We start from the raw sequence: 11,568 nt of genomic DNA, 5'->3' as shown, positions 1-11,568 counted from the left end.
GTTAGAAATACTCTCCACTCGGAATGTGAAAAACGAGTTATTATCTCAGGACTCTCTAACTGAAACAAGCCTCTTAGAGTTTCTGGGATGTCAACACTAAAAATTGGGAAGTTTTAAAATCCTGTTAATGAGGAAATTATTGAAAGGGTAACAATCTTAATTCCTGTCTTCCCACATCAATGTCAAAAGGAACTCACCATGTAGGGGCACTTGGTTCAGTCAGTTAAAGGCAGACTGTTGATCTCTGCTCAGGTCGTGATCCCAGGGTTCATGAGTTGAGGTCCCATGTTGGGCTCTGCGCTGACAGAGCCTCTCCCTCCTCTCTCTGGGTGTGCACATGCTAGCTCTCTTTCTAAATAGATAAACAAACAAACAAACAAACTTAAAAAAAAAAAACACCTCATACTGCAATTAAGAGAGGTCCATATAATTGCAACCTTGATTTCCCCTTCCAGAACCTCCATCTGTTGCCACCATCAGTGGTTTCAGTGAACAGGGGCTCCTAGGAGTGAATGAGCAGGTCTCAGGAGAGGGCTCCTGCTCACCATTTGAGTGCCTCACTTCGTGGGAAGAGCAAAATTTCTGCTGTCTCTCACATATTTGTTTGGGAAATTCTCTTACTTGCCTTCAGGAGTGGACCTGAACAGCCCAATGGTAAGCCCTGTAACAAGAACCTGGAGTGATGTAAATGTTCCACATGTGAAAGGATTCCAATCGAAAGCACCAATGGAGCCTCTGAAACAGAGCATCTGAAACGGAGCATCTCACCCATGCACTCTAAGGGACACACAACTGAAGAACTAGAAGGCTGCCCCCGTAAATCCCCTATTTACAGAAGACCGAAACTTCTCTTCCAGCCAAGGAACATCTGCAAAGAATCTATCCCCCTTCTTAAGCCAATAAACTCACTGCTTGGACTCTGGCTGGACTCCCTATTCTTTGGGCTCCTCCCAGATAAATGCAGCCTCCCCAGGCGCTCAGACTTTGCAAAAGGTTCCTACCTTTTGCCTTCCCTGTGCAATTCTTCTGCTATTCCTGAATAAACTAAATTTCTGGTATTTGCACTTTCCTCCATTTACCTCCTTTTTTTTTTTCCACAGATGCTATCATAGATCTAGTTAGCCCATGGTTTTATATTTTTTTTAATTAATGCTCAAATCCAGTGGGAATTCATCTTTGTATATCACGAAAGATGAAAAACTAAACCTTTCTTTTCACAACAGACACGAAATTTCTCCATTTTAAACCACGCAAACTTCTACATCACCTGAAGTTGTGTCATCTGCCCTGTTTCACTGATATGTTTTTATTTTCTTATACCAAAAAACATAGTTTTAACTACTATACCTTTTTTTTTTTTTTTCCTACCGTGTGTACTTTACCTTTATACTTAAATCCTTTCACTCTGGTCAACTAATCCTGACTTTATTAGACTGTGAAAAACCTCACAGGATTACTCTTAATCTTGCGTGTGCAAAATAGTTGTGAGCCTAATTACAGAATTATATCCAAACTCCATAATATCTAAACCATAATATAAGTGTCAAATATGGAATGAAGAAGCTGGGGAATATGGAAATGCATATATATATATATATATATATGCGCAACTAATAGCCTTTTTTTTTTTTTTTTTGAAGTGACATAATTCCATTTCAGGAGATTGAAGAAATGAGAAGCTAGGAGCAAGACAGTGTCCCCTCTGGCTTGAAATTCAGTATATTGCTTTGAGTCCACAAAGTTAATCAACATTTCTTTTTAAATTAACCCTGAAATACTCTTCTAAATTATAGTATCTCCCGATTCTACCTAAGGCAGCAAATGTTCTCCCATCTCCCTCTCTGTTTACCCTTAACATCTAACATTCTAATCACAGAAGACTCCTTCTTACCTTATCATCATGACTTTATAAAAGAAATAAAACAATCCAGAATATTGGCTTTTTTGCATACTCTATTCATATTCATACAGTCAATGCAGTAAATAGAAAATAAGATTAACATTAGACAACAAAGAAAATCATAATGATAGCAATTGGAGAGAGAAGACATGCATTTCATTAGTGGAAAGTAAGAGATAAAGTGTTTTTAACACACTCGTACCATGGGCTTTCCGTATTAGGTTTCTTAGCAATAATCTACTTGAAAAGACCTTTTTCAAATACAGATTATTAAAAACATATATTGTGGAATTGAGTGAAGTATCTTAGAAATACCTTTTAAGATGAATAATAGCAGAAAGTGAAAAGGTCAAGCATTCATGTGTTTAGCCAGCACATCTTTATTAAGTACTGGTTATGGAGCCAACAATTTCATAAAAAATGTGACCATTCAGGGGCGCCTGGGTGGCTCAGTCGGTTGGGCGTCCGACTTCAGCTCAGGTCACCATCTCACGGTCCGTGAGTTCGAGCCCCGCATCGGGCTTTGGGCTGATGGCTCAGAGCCTGGAGCCTGCTTCTGATTCTGTGTCTCCCTCTCTCTGCCCCTCCCCCGTTCATGCTCTGTCTTTCTCTGTCTCAAAAATAAATAAACGTTAAAAAAAAATTAAAAAAAAATGTGACCATTCAGCTGAACGTTTGTTAGGTTCCTTGGGCTTAAACAGTACTCTCTCTTATCCTGTTCAGCAGAATGACAATATGTTCTTGATAAATTTGATACTTAGGTAGTCTGACTAGGCAAGGTTAAAAAATGGTTGGCGAAAATCAGCAATCAGCACTTCATCATTAGATTAGCAACAGCGGCCAAGGTCCTCAAATATATATGCTAATGAACAAGCAATAATATTAGGTTTTATCATAATTCGAAGGCTAAAGTTGGCTATTGGCCCAAATCATACTCAAAGCATTATTCAGGTATGAATGCTGAATGAGGATCTCACCCTTCTCTGCTGACCTTAAATTTGGTCAAGTTCTTGCACGTGGTGATGGGGAGGGGAAAATCTAATGAAATAAAATTAAGGCCTTCTGACATTGGAGATTTAAGCCAATCTCCAATGAGATTGAGTCCAAAGCCAGGATAAACTGAGTCCAAAGCCAGGATGTTGCCCCGTAATTGAAAAGATTAATTTGCTGTTTGATAATCTCTGTAAGAAAAGCTTTATGCTGTCACTGCCTTCACTTCGTCACTGCGCAAGTCCTTCTCACTTACTTCAGATAGGTCTTTCTACTAACCCATATCACTGTTGTCTTTAAAACAGTAACAAAACTGCCCTTTTCTAGAAATTTTTGCTTAACTAATTGGTGTTATTCTAGTCTTTTCTCTATTCTCCATGCACTCAACATTTATAGTCATTATATGTTTTAACAGGTTTATTTTCATACTGTTCAATGTTCAGACCTGTTAATGTATATTCTTTATTTATCACATTGAGGGTGAATCCTTAAAAAAATATACCCATGATTTACATTTTTTTCTTTTTTAATTTTTTTAATGTTTATTTTTGAGAGAGAGACAGAGACAGAACGTGAGCAGGGGAGGGGCAGAGAGAGAGAGGGAGACACAGAATCTGAAGCAGGCTCCAGGCTCTGACCTGTCAGCACACATAGCTCAATGCGGGGCTCAAACTCACCAGCCGCGAGATCATGACCTGAGCCCAAGCCAGATGTTTAACCGACTGAGCCACCCAGGCTCCCCCTACATTTTTTTTTCCTATTATTTCAGTATTCCTATGGCTGTGCTCCTATCATAAAAGCACCAGTGCATGCTTTTGCTTCTAAACTTATAAAAGCCACTGAAGAGAATACTAACAGCAAAACTAGGCAGAGAAACTGCAAGGAGGAGAATGCTAAAGAGAAAGTCAAATACAATTGAGGCTTGACACTCAGAATTGGTCATTCTAATAAACTCATTCTATTTTCAGTCACTGATTGTCACTAATTTGTTTTTAGTTTTGAGAATTTTAGTACTCAACGGCATGGATAGAGTAGTAGGTATTAAGGCTTTACATCAAGGAACTGGAAGAAAGATTAGCGAATCTATCAAGTAAGAGTACTTTAATCCTAAAATTGTGACACATATAGAAGAAAAATATTTTTGCAACGAAAGAGCCATGTTCTTATCAAGATGATTTTAAAAATCTATCTACATATTAGTATTACCATATAAATTAAAGCTTATAGAAAATGTAAACTTATCTGGAAAAAAGTAAATAAAAGTTTCAATATAAAACATGATTATGAAATAAAGGTCATTATTGATTTTTATGTCTTGGTGCCTAATTAAAATTTTGTTAGTTTAGTCTTCTTCATTCATTATTTGCATCCAATCTTCAAAATTATATTGTAATTTCCGTAAAATAGGAACAATGTTAAACTGTTTTTGCACCTCAAAGTAAATTCTTTAGTTTGTGTTTCATGAAGGAAATAAAACCACTAGGAAAATCAATGCCAACTATTCTCCATAATTATCTTGTTTCAGGATACCTCATTCAAAACATCTGGCTATCAAAATATTTAACACTGACTGAGAGTCTACAACAGGCCAAGAATTTTACATATAACATTTCAGGTAAGCCTCACAATGACTCAACAAGGTCAATATATCATCATATTTTAACAGATGTTCAGCATGTTTGACACACTTTGACAGAGTTTCAAAGAAGTTAAGTAGTGTGCCCAAGTTCACATATTTTGAGAAGCAGGGATTTGAGCCCAATTTGGCTTAATTCTCAAGTTTATGTTCTTCATAATTTACTGTATCATTGTCTGCCATAGTTGGGTGCCTTTAGAAATGAGTCACATAGAGAACCTACCCTGTACACATCCAATACACATACCCTGAATTACCAAGTACTCTTCTAAAAGAAACACAATATTGTTCCTCTGTCAGTACTTATTATCAAAATAATAATACATATTTTACTTACAGTAGGTATATAAGATTCCAAATCATCTTCCTTTGATTATTTCTTTCTGCATTTAAGAGTCTTTAAAGTTGTTTCTTTCCATTTTCTGCTGGCACAAGATGGTCAAATAAATTTGTTTAACTTTGAAATTTCAAATTAAAACAATCTTTTCTGAGCAACATTGAAGAAGTTAGTATCAAATGATAGTTGAAACAGAATTTCCCTTTTAAAGACCAGAAATATATACAAAGTAAACACAGATACACAGATATGTGCACTGTATAGAGTGATTACACTTTTTTTTTTTTTTTTTTCCCTAGCTTTTAACAAACTCTGAGAAATCAAGGCAATGCTTTTGGGACCGCTGATCAACATCCTATCTTTCAGGACTGGAAGAAGTGGAGATGCATTTCTCTTGGGCACGTGTGTTCTATCAATTTCCATTTTCAATCATTAAAACCTACAATTTCCATTTCAGGCTGGTCTGCATGAGAAAGAGATGGCTGCTTATAGTCTATTCACTCTAGTAAAAAAAAAAAAAAAACAACATATTCAAGTTTCGGTTTCCTGACAATGCCCTGTGCCCCCGCCGCACATGCACACACACAAAACACCTCCTTAAATACATTTTCATGGCTCAACTCAATGAAGTACTAGCATTTGACTATGATGAAAGCTGTATTCTTGTCAGTACAAAATCTGAATGAACCCCAGTTCTAAATTAGTTCTTTTTTTTTTTTTTTTTTTTTTTTACTTTTTAAGTAAATCTAACTCGAACTAGAGAAATATCGTGTTGTAGAAAAATGAGCTTCAACATTAGCATCAAGAGGTCTGGATTTGAGTTTTGTATTGATTTGGTGAGTTACTTAAATTCTGAACATCCTTATTATCTTTACCTATGATATTGAAATGATAATACCTTTAGATATGGGAGGTTATGCTAACTTATGTAAGAATGCTTGGAATACATTGGCTCTTTAAAGTTAATTATCCAGTTTCACTTAAAAAAAATCAAAACTGTAATAAAATAAAGAATATTACAGTATAGTGTTCCCAGGCCCATTTAAATGAGGCATCATGAAAATCAAGTTTCTAACACAAAAAATTACACTAACTAGCCAGTCAAACTGAGATAGATAATTTTTTTAATGAAGTATCTATTTGTTCTGTTTACTATTATAATTCCAATTACTAATTACTAACATAATTCTCAAGTTATGTTTGATATTCTTTGCATGGTGACTGTCTCCAATAACATTTTCAAACTCTTCAGAAAATAATGCTGTGGTGTGTGGATTATCAATGTGGATGCTTGTGGATTATCAAAATTTGGATAATCTCATTCTGTATTTATAAACTCAAGGGGCTTCCCCTTAAGAAAACAATTTATACTTGCCAAATAAACACTAGCATTATGCTGACTGTATCACTGTCAGATAAGAAGCAAACACACTGGTGAAGAAAAAACACAGAATTCTAGATACCTTTTTTCTTACTCAGACAAACTTAATCAGGGCTTGCAATTAATTTTTGAAATTGTTCTGAACCGATCTAAATGTTCAAACCTTCATTTCTACCTCTGGACCCCATCAGTAAAACCCACATAGCATTCATGTTAGCAAAACAGCTTGCTTTTTAAATGTGATGTCTTGTAGTTCTTACTCACAATCCTAATAATATCATTGATTTCAGTAAACTTTCAGTAAGAGTGATATGAATGCTATCAAAAGCAGAAGCTGTGATTCATTTTTTTCTTCTTCTTTTTCTACCTGGACAATTAAGATTAGTCCTAATAATGTGACTGCAGAGGCCTCTGGGTAATTAGAAGTTTCCTGAGGTTAAATGTGTAATACAGCAAAGATACTATCTTCTCTTAAAATTCTACCCACACGCTAAAATACTTACATAAGACACAAATGGTTAAATAAAAGTGCTGGGAGCAGTCACCCATCATAACATAGAGGTAACTAGATTTTTTTTTCCAGATTCAAAAAACAAGCATCACATAAAATTTTATCTGATTGATTTTTTTTTCCTGTAATTTAAGATGGCCAAAAGAACTATTCTGTCTACTAAGGCCAAAATAAAACTAAGGCATATGACCTTTTTACTAATTCAGGTGTGTCTTTAACACACTAAGGAAGTAAACAATGTTCTGGAAAAATAGGATGAAACAAAGATGAAGAAGATAAGAGACATTTTTGAGAAATCAGATTTTTCAATATCCAAAGCAATGACAGAAAAAGGTAAAATGAGATTACACACTTTGATTTTCAGAGAAAGAGGTCATGACATAATAAGGATTGTCATTCTAAATTAGATCTATTTATTTGCATTCCGAAAGAAGGTGTGGAACAAAACATTAGTTTCCCAAAGACTATTTATCACTCAGTGATACAGTATGTGAAGGAACTGACCAGAATGTTAGTATGTTCAATGTTCACCACCCATACTCAGGGAAAAAATATATATCTGGAACCCATATCGGACACCACTGCCTAATTTAAAAATATTCCTGGACCTCTTATTGATCAATATCTCTTATAGAAAGGATGAGAGTGTAGCATCTGAACTGAAACAGTATTATTAGAAAATGATATCGTGAGCATTAGGATGTATAATTCATGTTGCTTTCATTTGCTCAGACCATTGTAAAAATCCATAAATCATTTTCTTCTTCATGTGCTGCTTAAGTGCAATTTGTCATTTTGCATTAGAGGGCTGCTTCAGCTCATCAGTGCTTTTAATTCACTGTTTAGAGTTTAACAAAATGCTGGCCCTGACTGATAACTGAAAAGACACTGAAATGTGAAGCCGTACCAATATTAACGAGGTTAAACAAAATGGAGAAGAACATTTCTACTTTGAATATCAAGTAATGCTTTAATGGAATATCTAGTATTCCCAGTCCTCAAAATATGTATTAGTTTGTTCTCTGTTGAGTTGAGAGCATTACAACACAGTAACTAAGGAGTTACCTAAATGCTTACAATATGCTATCAATCTTTTCTAGAAACTTAGTCAACATTGTCTCTATAACTAGATGAACAAAAATATCAGTGTCCCTGGCATTGGCTCCAAAACTTTCCACCTCTAAAGTTAGGTTGCACTACCACAAATAAACCTATTTCATAGCCATAAGAGATGCAACGCAGTCCAGGTCCTTTGTGATTGCTCTCTGCACTCTCCTTGCTGCGAATGGCAAATGCCAGGAACCATCTACCTCAATCCTGGCCAGGTCTGGTGTCTGAAAGACTTCTTATTGACAATTTAAATTTTTTTTCTTTCATTTCTTTAAAAAAAAAATCTTCTCTCAAAGCTCTGGGCACACTGCAATAATAAGAGGATTTAGAAACAAATTGCTTTCAAGTCAAGTTAAATCACTGCAAACACTCATTTATCCAACCGCTGGTTAACAAACTTGTTTCCCTCCCGCTTTTTCCACAAAAGGGTGAGAAAGAAAGCAACCCTGTTACCTAGTTTCAAAGTTTCTAACTATGTATATAAAAAGCATTTGTGGGATCCTTTGCACCCCCCAATTTCTGCTGCACTTAGAGGCCAATGAAACACACGAATGTGCATTATCACTCTCATACACCAACCAGGACTTTATGAAAATTGATTTTGATACACCTCTCGAAATAATAATTACTGCTTTTCCACTCTGATTTAGGATGCAATTTGTTTTAGCCCAGACGGTTGGCTCCCCTGGAGAAGGTGTTGGAGGTAGGGGTAGGGAGGTGCTCCATAGGTATCACTGCTCCCTTCCTGGTCCAGTAATGGGGGAAGGGGGATAGAGGGGACGCGGTTTATTACACGATGTTCCGCACTTCAAAGAGGTCGTGAACCCCACCACCGAGGCTCTTATTTACTTACTCATGGCTTCACTAAATTCTGGGATCCACCGAAGGGCACGTAAAAGAAAAAGGAATTAAGAGGCATTTTTAAAAGGCTGTTGTTTTGTGGGTGACGGGGTGGGGCTGTTTAATGGTTCCAGGATAAAGAAGCGGAAAAGGCTATTAATGCCAGTATCTGAATCTTGTTCGGAACAAAATGCTCTAGCAGTTGTCTTTGGCTGGAGCTACCTAGAGGGAAGGCAAGGCCGGGCTCGGGTCTGTTCCCCCTAGCAGAAGACCCCGCTGTCACCCTGAGAGTCCAGGGGAGCCTTAGAGACTAGAAATTCGAGAGGCGAGACCTCTAGAGGGCCCGGGCCGGCGTCGCCTGCGCGGACACAGGCCTCTGTGACCCAAGAAATCCTGCAGAGCCCCCAACAGGCGAACCCTGCGGAATGGGAGCTCCAAAGCAAAATTCTCTGGCTTGCCCTATGCTGCTTTCGCCGCTAGGAGACGCCTGTAACCCACGTTTGCGAGAGAGTTCCCGGCTCAAACACAACAGCTCCAAAAAAAAAAAAAAAAAAAAAGAAAGAAAGAAAAAAAAAAAAAAGCAGCTCAAGTGTTACAGTGGATGTAGTGATTATTTACAGGCAAATCTGGCCATCTCTCCACGTTCTCATCTCCACCTCTGGAAGCTCTTTGGCTCGCAGAGAACGCCTCAAGTCCGCCCAAACTTCATCTACATTTTGAAAACACAAACCCTCTTCCCCAAACAGTTTCAGATCTGCATTGTCATTCAGCCACATGTCTCTCACACGCAAACACGCGTGCACACGCGCGCACACACACAAGTGTTTCCATATGTATAAATGAAAACATTAGAAAATTACCGTCATTTTAAAAAATGCTCCAGGATTCTGATGAGTCAGCTAGAAGAGCTCAAAATATTTCATTTCAGTCCTGCAGATCTAAAGAAAAAGGGGGGAAGGGTGGAAAGTACAGATGCAATGCCGTTATTAATATTCAGATATACTATAATCTCCTTTTCATTGATCCACAGGCCGTTTTTATAAACTGCCATTCCATTCTCAGCAGTAGACGTGATGCTAAAATCATTTTAACTGCAGCGGTTTTCTCTTGGCTATGGCCAGTAGTCAATTTACTGCAGCTGAAAAAGGATTAGCCATTTTTGCTGGCATCCTTTCCTTCCAACCGCTCAAAGGCACGACCCATCTCCATGAAAGAGCCCGGGGCGGAGGGGGGGTGGTGGCGGATGGGGGGGGTGCAGGGCAGTAGACACGCACTCTCGGGACTCACAGAGGCATGCCTCCGTCTGCAATCACGCCCGTGGACACTTGCTCTCCTTAATTCCCTATCACGAAGAGATGAAAACGTACCTCGGGCTTGGGGAAATGGTCCGCCTTTTCTCGAAGGTTGTGTTGGTGTTACCCTCGGGTCATTCATTACCAGGAAGCCGCGAGGGACCGTCCTATGTTGTGGCATAAGAAGACTAAACTGGGGCAGCTTTAGTGAATAAACAACCCCCGTACAGCCCATTAATTAGTATAAAAACATGCTTTAAAAAATCTTTTTCTCGGAGAATGGACATTCATTCCACTCTCTAACAAGAGTTCGCGCTGTATTTTAACTTCACAAGAAGTGGATGCATGGATGCTCTGCTTTGCCCCCGCGCCACGGCAGTGGGCCCTCAGAGTTCGTCAAGCGCATCCTTCGAGATCCGGGTGGGGGGTTCGGGACTCCGCTGGGGCTTTCACAGACCTGTGCTCCGGGCTGGGGGAGGATGGATGCGAGCGCCGTCAGTGTGCGAGCGCCTTCGCTGATAACCGCAGAGGCACAGACTCGGGCGCCGCATGTGCTCAGCCCCTGCCCGCCTACCCACCCCCACCCCTGCGCCTGTTCTCAGCAGCCCGGCCGTTTTCACCTAGCGGTCTTGCCCCAAACTGGGCAAGAATCGCTGCCCGCGTCTATAATGGGGGCGGGGAAGGGGATCTCCAAATGTCACAAAAAGCAGAAAATAGCCCGTGCGCGCCGCCGCAGCGAAGCACTTGGCAGGGCGAGGCGCAGGGATATCCGAGGCGCCTTACAGCGCCCAGCGGCGCTCGGTTGCCAGCGAGTCGGGCGTTAGGCTGGCGTGCTTGCAGGTAGTGCTCAAATGGAATTCCTCAGTCATTGATCAAAGCGCTCGTAGCCCTAACTAGGTCCCCAGGGGAAATAATCTGTTTGGTAAGAATGTTACGGATATACACTGAAGAAGGGCAGAGGCACGTCTAACGCGTCTGCACATCTATAGTAGCTGCCAGCCCACATCTCCCGGCGTGAATTCCTCGGCTTTTCAGGACCCACCTCCGCCCCACGCCCCAACTGCCTCACTCCTCTGCATCCAGCCCCGATAGACCCTCCCGCTTAGTTTGACACAACCCATGTTATATCCCTTTTTTAAAATCGTACAGGCAGTCTCGGCCAGAGCCCCTTCGTTAGGTAACCCCTGTCAGTTAGCGGCCCCTCTGCAACTTTTCCCCTTCTCGGTGATTTATTTCCACGATCGGTAGTAAAGGAAAACACCTTAAAGGAAAAAGAATGTTAGCGTCATTGGAAACCCCGCTCCTGGGAGAGGATACCGCTGCTGTTGCTATTATGTTTTCGCATTTGCTGATGCAAACAGGGGAACCTCTCTATTCCCTCTCCATTACCTGCGGCTGGGGACTGGGAACTTTCCGCGGCAGAGTCCCCAGCCAGCGCCTCGGGACCTGCCGGGCTGTTCTCACTCTCACACTCACACTCACCCCGGCAGCCCGCCCGAACGCGGGTTCCATCCCGCCCCTCCCGGCTGCCGAGTGACGCTCATGATTGACAGCCAGATCTGCCAGTTAGC

General features: G+C 40.0%; 1 long non-coding RNA gene across 1 annotated transcript; it reads right to left on the bottom strand.

The window, feature by feature from the left end:
- Positions 1-270: 270 nt before the first annotated feature.
- On the bottom strand, positions 271-11,473 carry LOC122237674. Its single transcript, XR_006216272.1, has 5 exons — positions 11,387-11,473; positions 10,073-10,164; positions 9,566-9,643; positions 4,864-4,948; positions 271-352 (listed from the first exon to the last, which is right to left on the bottom strand). It is a non-coding gene; the product is annotated as an uncharacterized LOC122237674 (long non-coding RNA).
- Positions 11,474-11,568: the final 95 nt, after the last annotated feature.

This window comes from Panthera tigris, chromosome B1, assembly GCF_018350195.1.
Source record: "Panthera tigris isolate Pti1 chromosome B1, P.tigris_Pti1_mat1.1, whole genome shotgun sequence".
Lineage (NCBI taxonomy): Eukaryota > Metazoa > Chordata > Mammalia > Carnivora > Felidae > Panthera > Panthera tigris.
Note: the sequence above shows the minus strand (reverse complement) of the source record. Positions and strands in the feature narration are given on the sequence as shown.